Below are 12,898 nucleotides of genomic sequence, written 5' to 3'. Positions count from 1 at the left end.
AGGAATTAGCGTCGGCTCAGATCATTCCAAGTTGAGAATACAAAGTCTAGAAGTGAGCATCGGCTCAAAATGAACGCTCAACGCGCGTTTCGGCGTATCTACACGCCTTTGTCAAGAGCTGGAAAGTTAGTGGGCTCGTTGCCGGTTTTTGAAGGGGAGGACATGCTCCTATTGGCTGAGAACCGCCAATCACATTACAAGGGGTGTTCCCAAACTGCCCCACGTGGATACTCTTACGAAAGCCCTCCCAGTATCGGAACGCCACCAAACAGAATGTAGGGGGCGTTACAGGGTTAGATCACGTTTATCATGTTCCCTCCTCCCTTAGATACCAGCCACTCCGAAACGGGGGCGGGAGGGAGGGGAGGGAAAACAAAGGAATCCGTTTGAGTCCAGAATTACAAAGTTACGAAATATAAGTTATATTATAATATAAATCGGTATACCAATGGGTCCCAGTGTTATTGTTCATGCTCACATTAATTAGACTCACATTTGTATGACCGTAAAGCCCGATATTCATAGGGGCCGTAAAAGAAAGTATCAGTATACAGGTAATAGTCAAAGATTAATCAGGCAGTGAATAGCAGGAGATCGGCGAAAATCTCCTAAACAGTGCCAAACGAGCCAGACCTCAGACAATGTATTAATAATTAACTCCTTAGTGGATTTAGTCTTTTGAGGTAAGGAGAAAAATGGCTCGGTATGATGCCTGATACCATTGGTCTAATGATATATAGAATGGTGTTATAGAGCAGTGTTTGATATACTGGGGCAACCATAGGTTATTGTGGACATTCATATAGCTTGCACTGGTGTGCAGCAATTTTATTTAAAAATTCATATAGCTTGCACTGGTGTGTAGCAATTTTATTTAAAAATGTATGTACATAGAGTGAATGTTCCAGACCCATAGATACCGGATACATAGTAGTATTCCCATATTTGCTATTATTTGTAAATTGGTAAACTAGTGATGGTGGTCATCAGAAAAAAACCAGTAAAGAGTGAGCCAAAGTTTACATGTTATATTGCCAGAACATACATATGGGAGGAGGGGACCAAATATATCCCGGTCAAACATAGTCCCACTGACTATAGTAAGAGGAGAGAGATCCCACCTCCTCCCCCGAGAAGAAAAAAATATATATAATGTGTACATAAATTCTTATAATCAGACACTACGGTTGCATTAAATTAAATTGACGGGTCCTCTATCCAAAGAGGTGTAACCGATAGGAAAATAGTGTTTCTGGAAATGGACATGAATCTGACAAATCATGTCATTCAATATAGTGAAGTATCGGAATTTTTTAGGTTTTTTTAAAAAAAGGGGTAGATTCAACTAGGAAATTAGTCGTCATTCTAAAAGGTTATTGATATGCAGAGTTATAAGGCGATGCCCTGGATCTTATAGGGTACGGCATTAATGTATTCATAGAGAATGAGTTGTCTTTAGGCAAATACATAGGTGAGAGACAGAGTTTGCTCTCAAAATAGTAGTCAGGAGGGAGATATTCATCTTATTCAGATGAATGGAGAAAAGGAAAAACCCTCATTAAGCCCCTTGGGGTTTAGGGTCTTCAGTTTGAAAATCCACCTGCATTCCTTCTGGCGCAGGATTTTGTCGAAGTCCCCCCGTCTTTGTTCTCGCTTCACCAGTTCCAGCCCACAAAAACGTATGTCTTTGGAAGAACCCCCATGTTTGTCTTTGAGATGTCTGGAGATTGGTGTCTCCATACGGTTTTTTGTGCATCTTGCATGTTCTTTCATGCGTTCCTTAAAAGGGCGGAAGGTCTTACCAACGTACATAAGTTTACAGCTGCAAGTGAGGAGATAGACTACCCCCATAGAGTTGCAGTTGAAGAAATGCTTAATTTGGAAAGACTGTTTACCTTCGCTGTCCTGGACTCTCTTAGAGTCTCTCAGAATGAGTCTACAGGCTACACATCTGCCACATTTATAAGTACCAACTGGGATCGAACCACTTAACCAGGTGGTCTGGGGGTTCTGTTTGGCCACGTAATGGCTGGGAACCAAGATGTCACGTAGGTTCTTCCCCCTACGAGCAGTAATTGTAACCTGCGGCGTCAACACTGGTTTTAAGTGGGTGTCTTTAAGTAGGATGGGCCAGAATTTTCGGAGGGATTCTCTTACTGCGTTCCAGCCAGAGTAAAATGTACCAATCATTCGAATGATTTTATTCGGAGTGGTTTTGGAGTTAGATGGTTCTAATAGGAGGTCCTCCCTATTAGTGAGAAGGGCCCTTTTATATGCCTTTTTCAAGCATTTGTTTGGGTACCCCTTCTCTTTGAATTGTGCTCTCAGGGCTCTAGCCTTAAATTGGAAATCTTCTAAGTCCGAACAATTTCGTCGGAGTCTGAGATATTGTCCGGTCGGGATCCCTTGTTTAAGGGCTCTCGGATGATGACTCTCCCACTTAAGGAGGGAGTTGGATGCTGATGGTTTCCTAAATAGAGTAGTTTTAAGGGAACCATCCTCACAAATCGAAATTGTGAGATCCAAGAAATTAAGAGAAGACCCGCCAAATTCAGCGGTAAACTTAAGATTGTCCTCATTATCATTAAGGAGAGAGACAAATTGGTCAAATTCGATGCTGTCACCTTGCCAGACCAATATGATGTCGTCGATATATCTGTACCATGCTAGGATCCTGGGCCTAAATGGTGCAAGTACATCAGAGATTTTTATTTGCTCCTCCCACCACCCAAGGTGGAGGTTGGCGTATGACGGCGCACACGCCGTACCCATTGCCGTTCCTCTCACCTGGTGGTAGAACTTTTTGTGGAACAGAAAAAAATTATGCGACAATATGAACCTCAATAAGTTTAGAGTAAATTCAGTGTGTGCCTGATATTCACTCCCCCTCTTTGTGAGGAAGAACTGGACGTGTTCAATTCCTCTCTGATGCGGAATAGAGGAATACAGGGCCTCAACGTCCAGACTACACAGATTGGACGTGGGCGGAATGTGGAGGTTCGATAAAAGATGTAATGCTTGTTTTGTGTCTCTGATGTACGAGGGGAGATGTTCCACAAATGGTCTGAGGATCTGATCAATATATAGGCTCCCATTTTGGGTCAGATTATCGATCCCAGATACTATGGGGCGGCCCGGTGGGTCCTCCAGACTTTTGTGGACCTTCGGGAGGCAGTAGAAGGTTGCTATCCTTGGGGTAGGGTTGAGGATGAAATTATATTCCTCATTGGAGAGCAACCCTCTACTGCGTCCCTCATCCAAAATCAACTTGTACCTTCCAAGAAAGGTGTTGGTGGGATCCGACTGTAGTACAGTGTATGTATCTCTATTGCCTAGAACATCCTGGACCATTTTCTCATATTTAGATGTGTCCATTATAACCACGTTTCCCCCCTTGTCAGCTTGTTTGATTACCATGGAATCATTATCCTTTAGTTCTTTTAGAGCGTTTTGTTCTTGGTGGGATAGATTCTCGTTCGGGTAACTACTAAGATTTTTAGTTTCAATGCACTCAATCTCATTTTTCACAGCCTCCAGGAACAAGTCAATGTTCCTGAAAGCGGAGAAGTTTGGAGTGAAACGGCTCTTAGGTTTGAGATTAGTATGTTTCGGGGAAGGTCCAGTTTCGTTTTCATCGAGTAGAGATACCAAATTGTTAAGGCAGTCAATGTCGCTGATAGTCAGACCCAGGGACCTTGCTCTCTTCTCCTTATTTAGTTCATGAAACTTATGCAATGCTAATTTTCTCACGAAAAGGTGCAAATCCTTTGTCCATATGAATCGATCAAAATTCGGGGTAGGGACAAAGGATAGCCCCTTTTCCAGAATCTTATTGTGAGAATCATTGAGCTGAAAGGAGGATAAATTAATAACCTGTAATTTTGGAGTGTCCCTGAGCTGAGAGGCTGGTTGAGCACTTAGTAGCGTCTTGTTCTCCCTCCCTTCCCCCTTCTCCCTGTTCTCCCCCCTCGGTTCCTTGATTGGTACCGTGTTTGATAATTGGGGTAGTCCTCCTGGTGGCTCATGTCTAAAAAATCCACTCCCTTTTTGAGGATCCCACGGGGGTTGCTAGTATTAGGGGCTGTGGGGGTTTGGGACTCTGAAGGTAACTTGCTAGAGTCGGTGTCTGATGAGTCGTACTCTGAGGTGATGTAATTCTCAGAGTTTCGTCGTAGCCGGCGATTCGGGAAGGTATAGATATTGCCTGTCTGATAGTCACGAGAGTCTCTTATAAACTTTTGGTGTTTCCTAAATTTAATAGTTTCCTGGTATCTGTCTAGGTTAAACTTAAGTTTATTTTCTAGGCTCTGAAAACTGGATTCCCCTTTAAACTGATTGAGTTTTTCAATCTCCTCCTCTAAGCTCACATTGGTGGTGGTTAGTTTAGCTTTTTCAAAAGTACAGATAATTTCCATAAACCTCCTTGAGCATGTGCCCGCTGATAGTTCCCACTCTTTCATGAATTCAGCATTATCAGTATATGCCGTAGGGACATTCCGTACTCTTAGACCTCTGGGGATCATCTCCTTTTTAATATAGTTTTCAAGGGACGATATTTCCCAGCAGGTCCTAATTTGCTGTTTATAAACTTTAGTAATGGTGTTGAATGATTGGTAAATGTCTGGAGAAGACTGTTCATTTCCTAATTTCTCGTTTGAAAATACACTTTCGGCGTCCTTACACCAAGTATTAAAATCCTGTTTGTTGGATAGAAAACCCGTCATGGTCTGTGTCTAATAAGTAGTAACCCTTAGGTACTAAAACCTTTAAATATAAAAATAGATAGGAAAGAAGAGGTGAGTGTAGTTGGACTAGACAACTCCCACACACTCCAAATGGGTTACTAGAGGTATATAAGGGGCTTAACCCCAGATATTGTCAAAGAGAAAAAAGATATGAAAGCTGAATCTGGAGAACACTCATATATAATGGGTGTAGACCGAATTTGCCTTCAAATATATATACCTCAGAATAATGAAAGTTACATGTACAGGGGAGGGAGGGGGGAAAACTAGGGTAAACCTTTATTGAAAAAGCAAACAAATACGATTTAAGTAAAGTTAAAAAAGGCCACAGAAGATGGCCATAGAAATGCCACTACACACTAGGATCCAGACGGTGGGCAAAAAAGGTATCGTAGAGTAGACTTTAATAAGGAGCCAAAAGCTCCAAAGTATAAGTATCTGAAATCTAATGGAGGGGATACCAAAACGGGGCAGGAGAGGAAAGGCAAACAATGTTCATATAAGTGCTATGGACCCCTAGGTCCGAGATATTGACACAAAAACTGTGTATATAGCACTATATACATGAGAGTCCTAGGGAGTAGAAGGGCTGTGGTTGCTGCCAAGGGCAGGTGTTATAGAGAGTAGGGTACACAGGAGTGAGGGAAATGCTCCAACAAAAAGAGACACACAGACTTGCTGCTACACAGCGCAGCTAGTATCCACACCTTAACCACATACCACACACACGTCTCAAAAACTTGCCCTGGGCTAGCTGTCTAGCTCACATCTGTGAGTGTCAGAGCTAACTGCTACTTCAAGGCAGCCTCAAGATGTCCCTAGCTCCCCAGACAATACAACATGCAAAATTCTATCAAAATACTCTCCCACCCCTTAGTAGGTAAACCCCATAACAGAGATTCCAAATATTCAAAGTGTTAACCCATCCAAATAGGAAACCTAGTGGTATAGATAAAAATATTCGACTCAATCTTAGGAATTAGCGTCGGCTCAGATCATTCCAAGTTGAGAATACAAAGTCTAGAAGTGAGCATCGGCTCAAAATGAACGCTCAACGCGCGTTTCGGCGTATCTACACGCCTTTGTCAAGAGCTGGAAAGTTAGTGGGCTCGTTGCCGGTTTTTGAAGGGGAGGACATGCTCCTATTGGCTGAGAACCGCCAATCACATTACAAGGGGTGTTCCCAAACTGCCCCACGTGGATACTCTTACGAAAGCCCTCCCAGTATCGGAACGCCACCAAACAGAATGTAGGGGGCGTTACAGGGTTAGATCACGTTTATCATGTTCCCTCCTCCCTTAGATACCAGCCACTCCGAAACGGGGGCGGGAGGGAGGGGAGGGAAAACAAAGGAATCCGTTTGAGTCCAGAATTACAAAGTTACGAAATATAAGTTATATTATAATATAAATCGGTATACCAATGGGTCCCAGTGTTATTGTTCATGCTCACATTAATTAGACTCACATTTGTATGACCGTAAAGCCCGATATTCATAGGGGCCGTAAAAGAAAGTATCAGTATACAGGTAATAGTCAAAGATTAATCAGGCAGTGAATAGCAGGAGATCGGCGAAAATCTCCTAAACAGTGCCAAACGAGCCAGACCTCAGACAATGTATTAATAATTAACTCCTTAGTGGATTTAGTCTTTTGAGGTAAGGAGAAAAATGGCTCGGTATGATGCCTGATACCATTGGTCTAATGATATATAGAATGGTGTTATAGAGCAGTGTTTGATATACTGGGGCAACCATAGGTTATTGTGGACATTCATATAGCTTGCACTGGTGTGCAGCAATTTTATTTAAAAATTCATATAGCTTGCACTGGTGTGTAGCAATTTTATTTAAAAATGTATGTACATAGAGTGAATGTTCCAGACCCATAGATACCGGATACATAGTAGTATTCCCATATTTGCTATTATTTGTAAATTGGTAAACTAGTGATGGTGGTCATCAGAAAAAAACCAGTAAAGAGTGAGCCAAAGTTTACATGTTATATTGCCAGAACATACATATGGGAGGAGGGGACCAAATATATCCCGGTCAAACATAGTCCCACTGACTATAGTAAGAGGAGAGAGATCCCACCTCCTCCCCCGAGAAGAAAAAAATATATATAATGTGTACATAAATTCTTATAATCAGACACTACGGTTGCATTAAATTAAATTGACGGGTCCTCTATCCAAAGAGGTGTAACCGATAGGAAAATAGTGTTTCTGGAAATGGACATGAATCTGACAAATCATGTCATTCAATATAGTGAAGTATCGGAATTTTTTAGGTTTTTTTAAAAAAAGGGGTAGATTCAACTAGGAAATTAGTCGTCATTCTAAAAGGTTATTGATATGCAGAGTTATAAGGCGATGCCCTGGATCTTATAGGGTACGGCATTAATGTATTCATAGAGAATGAGTTGTCTTTAGGCAAATACATAGGTGAGAGACAGAGTTTGCTCTCAAAATAGTAGTCAGGAGGGAGATATTCATCTTATTCAGATGAATGGAGAAAAGGAAAAACCCTCATTAAGCCCCTTGGGGTTTAGGGTCTTCAGTTTGAAAATCCACCTGCATTCCTTCTGGCGCAGGATTTTGTCGAAGTCCCCCCGTCTTTGTTCTCGCTTCACCAGTTCCAGCCCACAAAAATGTATGTCTTTGGAAGAACCCCCATGTTTGTCTTTGAGATGTCTGGAGATTGGTGTCTCCATACGGTTTTTTGTGCATCTTGCATGTTCTTTCATGCGTTCCTTAAAAGGGCGGAAGGTCTTACCAACGTACATAAGTTTACAGCTGCAAGTGAGGAGATAGACTACCCCCATAGAGTTGCAGTTGAAGAAATGCTCAATTTGGAAAGACTGTTTACCTTCGCTGTCCTGGACTCTCTTAGAGTCTCTCAGAATGAGTCTACAGGCTACACATCTGCCACATTTATAAGTACCAACTGGGATCGAACCACTTAACCAGGTGGTCTGGGGGTTCTGTTTGGCCACGTAAATGCTGGGAACCAAGATGTCACGTAGGTTCTTCCCCCTACGAGCAGTAATTGTAACCTGCGGCGTCAACACTGGTTTTAAGTGGGTGTCTTTAAGTAGGATGGGCCAGAATTTTCGGAGGGATTCTCTTACTGCGTTCCAGCCAGAGTAAAATGTACCAATCATTCGAATGATTTTATTCGGAGTGGTTTTGGAGTTAGATGGTTCTAATAGGAGGTCCTCCCTATTAGTGAGAAGGGCCCTTTTATATGCCTTTTTCAAGCATTTGTTTGGGTACCCCTTCTCTTTGAATTGTGCTCTCAGGGCTCTAGCCTTAAATTGGAAATCTTCTAAGTCCGAACAATTTCGTCGGAGTCTGAGATATTGTCCGGTCGGGATCCCTTGTTTAAGGGCTCTCGGATGATGACTCTCCCACTTAAGGAGGGAGTTGGATGCTGATGGTTTCCTAAATAGAGTAGTTTTAAGGGAACCATCCTCACAAATCGAAATTGTGAGATCCAAGAAATTAAGAGAAGACCCGCCAAATTCAGCGGTAAACTTAAGATTGTCCTCATTATCATTAAGGAGAGAGACAAATTGGTCAAATTCGATGCTGTCACCTTGCCAGACCAATATGATGTCGTCGATATATCTGTACCATGCTAGGATCCTGGGCCTAAATGGTGCAAGTACATCAGAGATTTTTATTTGCTCCTCCCACCACCCAAGGTGGAGGTTGGCGTATGACGGCGCACACGCCGTACCCATTGCCGTTCCTCTCACCTGGTGGTAGAACTTTTTGTGGAACAGAAAAAAATTATGCGACAATATGAACCTCAATAAGTTTAGAGTAAATTCAGTGTGTGCCTGATATTCACTCCCCCTCTTTGTGAGGAAGAACTGGACGTGTTCAATTCCTCTCTGATGCGGAATAGAGGAATACAGGGCCTCAACGTCCAGACTACACAGATTGGACGTGGGCGGAATGTGGAGGTTCGATAAAAGATGTAATGCTTGTTTTGTGTCTCTGATGTATGAGGGGAGATGTTCCACAAATGGTCTGAGGATCTGATCAATATATAGGCTCCCATTTTGGGTCAGATTATCGATCCCAGATACTATGGGGCGGCCCGGTGGGTCCTCCAGACTTTTGTGGACCTTCGGGAGGCAGTAGAAGGTTGCTATCCTTGGGGTAGGGTTGAGGATGAAATTATATTCCTCATTGGAGAGCAACCCTCTACTGCGTCCCTCATCCAAAATCAACTTGTACCTTCCAAGAAAGGTGTTGGTGGGATCCGACTGTAGTACAGTGTATGTATCTCTATTGCCTAGAACATCCTGGACCATTTTCTCATATTTAGATGTGTCCATTATAACCACGTTTCCCCCCTTGTCAGCTTGTTTGATTACCATGGAATCATTATCCTTTAGTTCTTTTAGAGCGTTTTGTTCTTGGTGGGATAGATTCTCGTTCGGGTAACTACTAAGATTTTTAGTTTCAATGCACTCAATCTCATTTTTCACAGCCTCCAGGAACAAGTCAATGTTCCTGAAAGCGGAGAAGTTTGGAGTGAAACGGCTCTTAGGTTTGAGATTAGTATGTTTCGGGGAAGGTCCAGTTTCGTTTTCATCGAGTAGAGATACCAAATTGTTAAGGCAGTCAATGTCGCTGATAGTCAGACCCAGGGACCTTGCTCTCTTCTCCTTATTTAGTTCATGAAACTTATGCAATGCTAATTTTCTCACGAAAAGGTGCAAATCCTTTGTCCATATGAATCGATCAAAATTCGGGGTAGGGACAAAGGATAGCCCCTTTTCCAGAATCTTATTGTGAGAATCATTGAGCTGAAAGGAGGATAAATTAATAACCTGTAATTTTGGAGTGTCCCTGAGCTGAGAGGCTGGTTGAGCACTTAGTAGCGTCTTGTTCTCCCTCCCTCCCCCCTTCTCCCTGTTCTCCCCCCTCGGTTCCTTGATTGGTACCGTGTTTGATAATTGGGGTAGTCCTCCTGGTGGCTCATGTCTAAAAAATCCACTCCCTTTTTGAGGATCCCACGGGGGTTGCTAGTATTAGGGGCTGTGGGGGTTTGGGACTCTGAAGGTAACTTGCTAGAGTCGGTGTCTGATGAGTCGTACTCTGAGGTGATGTAATTCTCAGAGTTTCGTCGTAGCCGGCGATTCGGGAAGGTATAGATATTGCCTGTCTGATAGTCACGAGAGTCTCTTATAAACTTTTGGTGTTTCCTAAATTTAATAGTTTCCTGGTATCTGTCTAGGTTAAACTTAAGTTTATTTTCTAGGCTCTGAAAACTGGATTCCCCTTTAAACTGATTGAGTTTTTCAATCTCCTCCTCTAAGCTCACATTGGTGGTGGTTAGTTTAGCTTTTTCAAAAGTACAGATAATTTCCATAAACCTCCTTGAGCATGTGCCCGCTGATAGTTCCCACTCTTTCATGAATTCAGCATTATCAGTATATGCCGTAGGGACATTCCGTACTCTTAGACCTCTGGGGATCATCTCCTTTTTAATATAGTTTTCAAGGGACGATATTTCCCAGCAGGTCCTAATTTGCTGTTTATAAACTTTAGTAATGGTGTTGAATGATTGGTAAATGTCTGGAGAAGACTGTTCATTTCCTAATTTCTCGTTTGAAAATACACTTTCGGCGTCCTTACACCAAGTATTAAAATCCTGTTTGTTGGATAGAAAACCCGTCATGGTCTGTGTCTAATAAGTAGTAACCCTTAGGTACTAAAACCTTTAAATATAAAAATAGATAGGAAAGAAGAGGTGAGTGTAGTTGGACTAGACAACTCCCACACACTCCAAATGGGTTACTAGAGGTATATAAGGGGCTTACCCCAGATATTGTCAAAGAGAAAAAAGATATGAAAGCTGAATCTGGAGAACACTCATATATAATGGGTGTAGACCGAATTTGCCTTCAAATATATATACCTCAGAATAATGAAAGTTACATGTACAGGGGAGGGAGGGGGGAAAACTAGGGTAAACCTTTATTGAAAAAGCAAACAAATACGATTTAAGTAAAGTTAAAAAAGGCCACAGAAGATGGCCATAGAAATGCCACTACACACTAGGATCCAGACGGTGGGCAAAAAAGGTATCGTAGAGTAGACTTTAATAAGGAGCCAAAAGCTCCAAAGTATAAGTATCTGAAATCTAATGGAGGGGATACCAAAACGGGGCAGGAGAGGAAAGGCAAACAATGTTCATATAAGTGCTATGGACCCCTAGGTCCGAGATATTGACACAAAAACTGTGTATATAGCACTATATACATGAGAGTCCTAGGGAGTAGAAGGGCTGTGGTTGCTGCCAAGGGCAGGTGTTATAGAGAGTAGGGTACACAGGAGTGAGGGAAATGCTCCAACAAAAAGAGACACACAGACTTGCTGCTACACAGCGCAGCTAGTATCCACACCTTAACCACATACCACACACACGTCTCAAAAACTTGCCCTGGGCTAGCTGTCTAGCTCACATCTGTGAGTGTCAGAGCTAACTGCTACTTCAAGGCAGCCTCAAGATGTCCCTAGCTCCCCAGACAATACAACATGCAAAATTCTATCAAAATACTCTCCCACCCCTTAGTAGGTAAACCCCATAACAGAGATTCCAAATATTCAAAGTGTTAACCCATCCAAATAGGAAACCTAGTGGTATAGATAAAAATATTCGACTCAATCTTAGGAATTAGCGTCGGCTCAGATCATTCCAAGTTGAGAATACAAAGTCTAGAAGTGAGCATCGGCTCAAAATGAACGCTCAACACGCGTTTCGGCGTATCTACACGCCTTTGTCAAGAGCTGGAAAGTTAGTGGGCTCGTTGCCGGTTTTTGAAGGGGAGGACATGCTCCTATTGGCTGAGAACCGCCAATCACATTACAAGGGGTGTTCCCAAACTGCCCCACGTGGATACTCTTACGAAAGCCCTCCCAGTATCGGAACGCCACCAAACAGAATGTAGGGGGCGTTACAGGGTTAGATCACGTTTATCATGTTCCCTCCTCCCTTAGATACCAGCCACTCCGAAACGGGGGCGGGAGGGAGGGGAGGGAAAACAAAGGAATCCGTTTGAGTCCAGAATTACAAAGTTACGAAATATAAGTTATATTATAATATAAATCGGTATACCAATGGGTCCCAGTGTTATTGTTCATGCTCACATTAATTAGACTCACATTTGTATGACCGTAAAGCCCGATATTCATAGGGGCCGTAAAAGAAAGTATCAGTATACAGGTAATAGTCAAAGATTAATCAGGCAGTGAATAGCAGGAGATCGGCGAAAATCTCCTAAACAGTGCCAAACGAGCCAGACCTCAGACAATGTATTAATAATTAACTCCTTAGTGGATTTAGTCTTTTGAGGTAAGGAGAAAAATGGCTCGGTATGATGCCTGATACCATTGGTCTAATGATATATAGAATGGTGTTATAGAGCAGTGTTTGATATACTGGGGCAACCATAGGTTATTGTGGACATTCATATAGCTTGCACTGGTGTGCAGCAATTTTATTTAAAAATTCATATAGCTTGCACTGGTGTGTAGCAATTTTATTTAAAAATGTATGTACATAGAGTGAATGTTCCAGACCCATAGATACCGGATACATAGTAGTATTCCCATATTTGCTATTATTTGTAAATTGGTAAACTAGTGATGGTGGTCATCAGAAAAAAAACAGTAAAGAGTGAGCCAAAGTTTACATGTTATATTGCCAGAACATACATATGGGAGGAGGGGACCAAATATATCCCGGTCAAACATAGTCCCACTGACTATAGTAAGAGGAGAGAGATCCCACCTCCTCCCCCGAGAAGAAAAAAATATATATAATGTGTACATAAATTCTTATAATCAGACACTACGGTTGCATTAAATTAAATTGACGGGTCCTCTATCCAAAGAGGTGTAACCGATAGGAAAATAGTGTTTCTGGAAATGGACATGAATCTGACAAATCATGTCATTCAATATAGTGAAGTATCGGAATTTTTTAGTTTTTTTTTAAAAAAAGGGGTAGATTCAACTAGGAAATTAGTCGTCATTCTAAAAGGTTATTGATATGCAGAGTTATAAGGCGATGCCCTGGATCTTATAGGGTACGGCATTAATGTATTCATAGAGAATGAGTTGAGGCTGCC

The sequence above is a fragment of the Pelobates fuscus genome, chromosome 2 (assembly GCF_036172605.1).
Source record: "Pelobates fuscus isolate aPelFus1 chromosome 2, aPelFus1.pri, whole genome shotgun sequence".
Classification (NCBI taxonomy): Eukaryota; Metazoa; Chordata; class Amphibia; order Anura; family Pelobatidae; genus Pelobates; species Pelobates fuscus.
Note: the sequence above shows the minus strand (reverse complement) of the source record.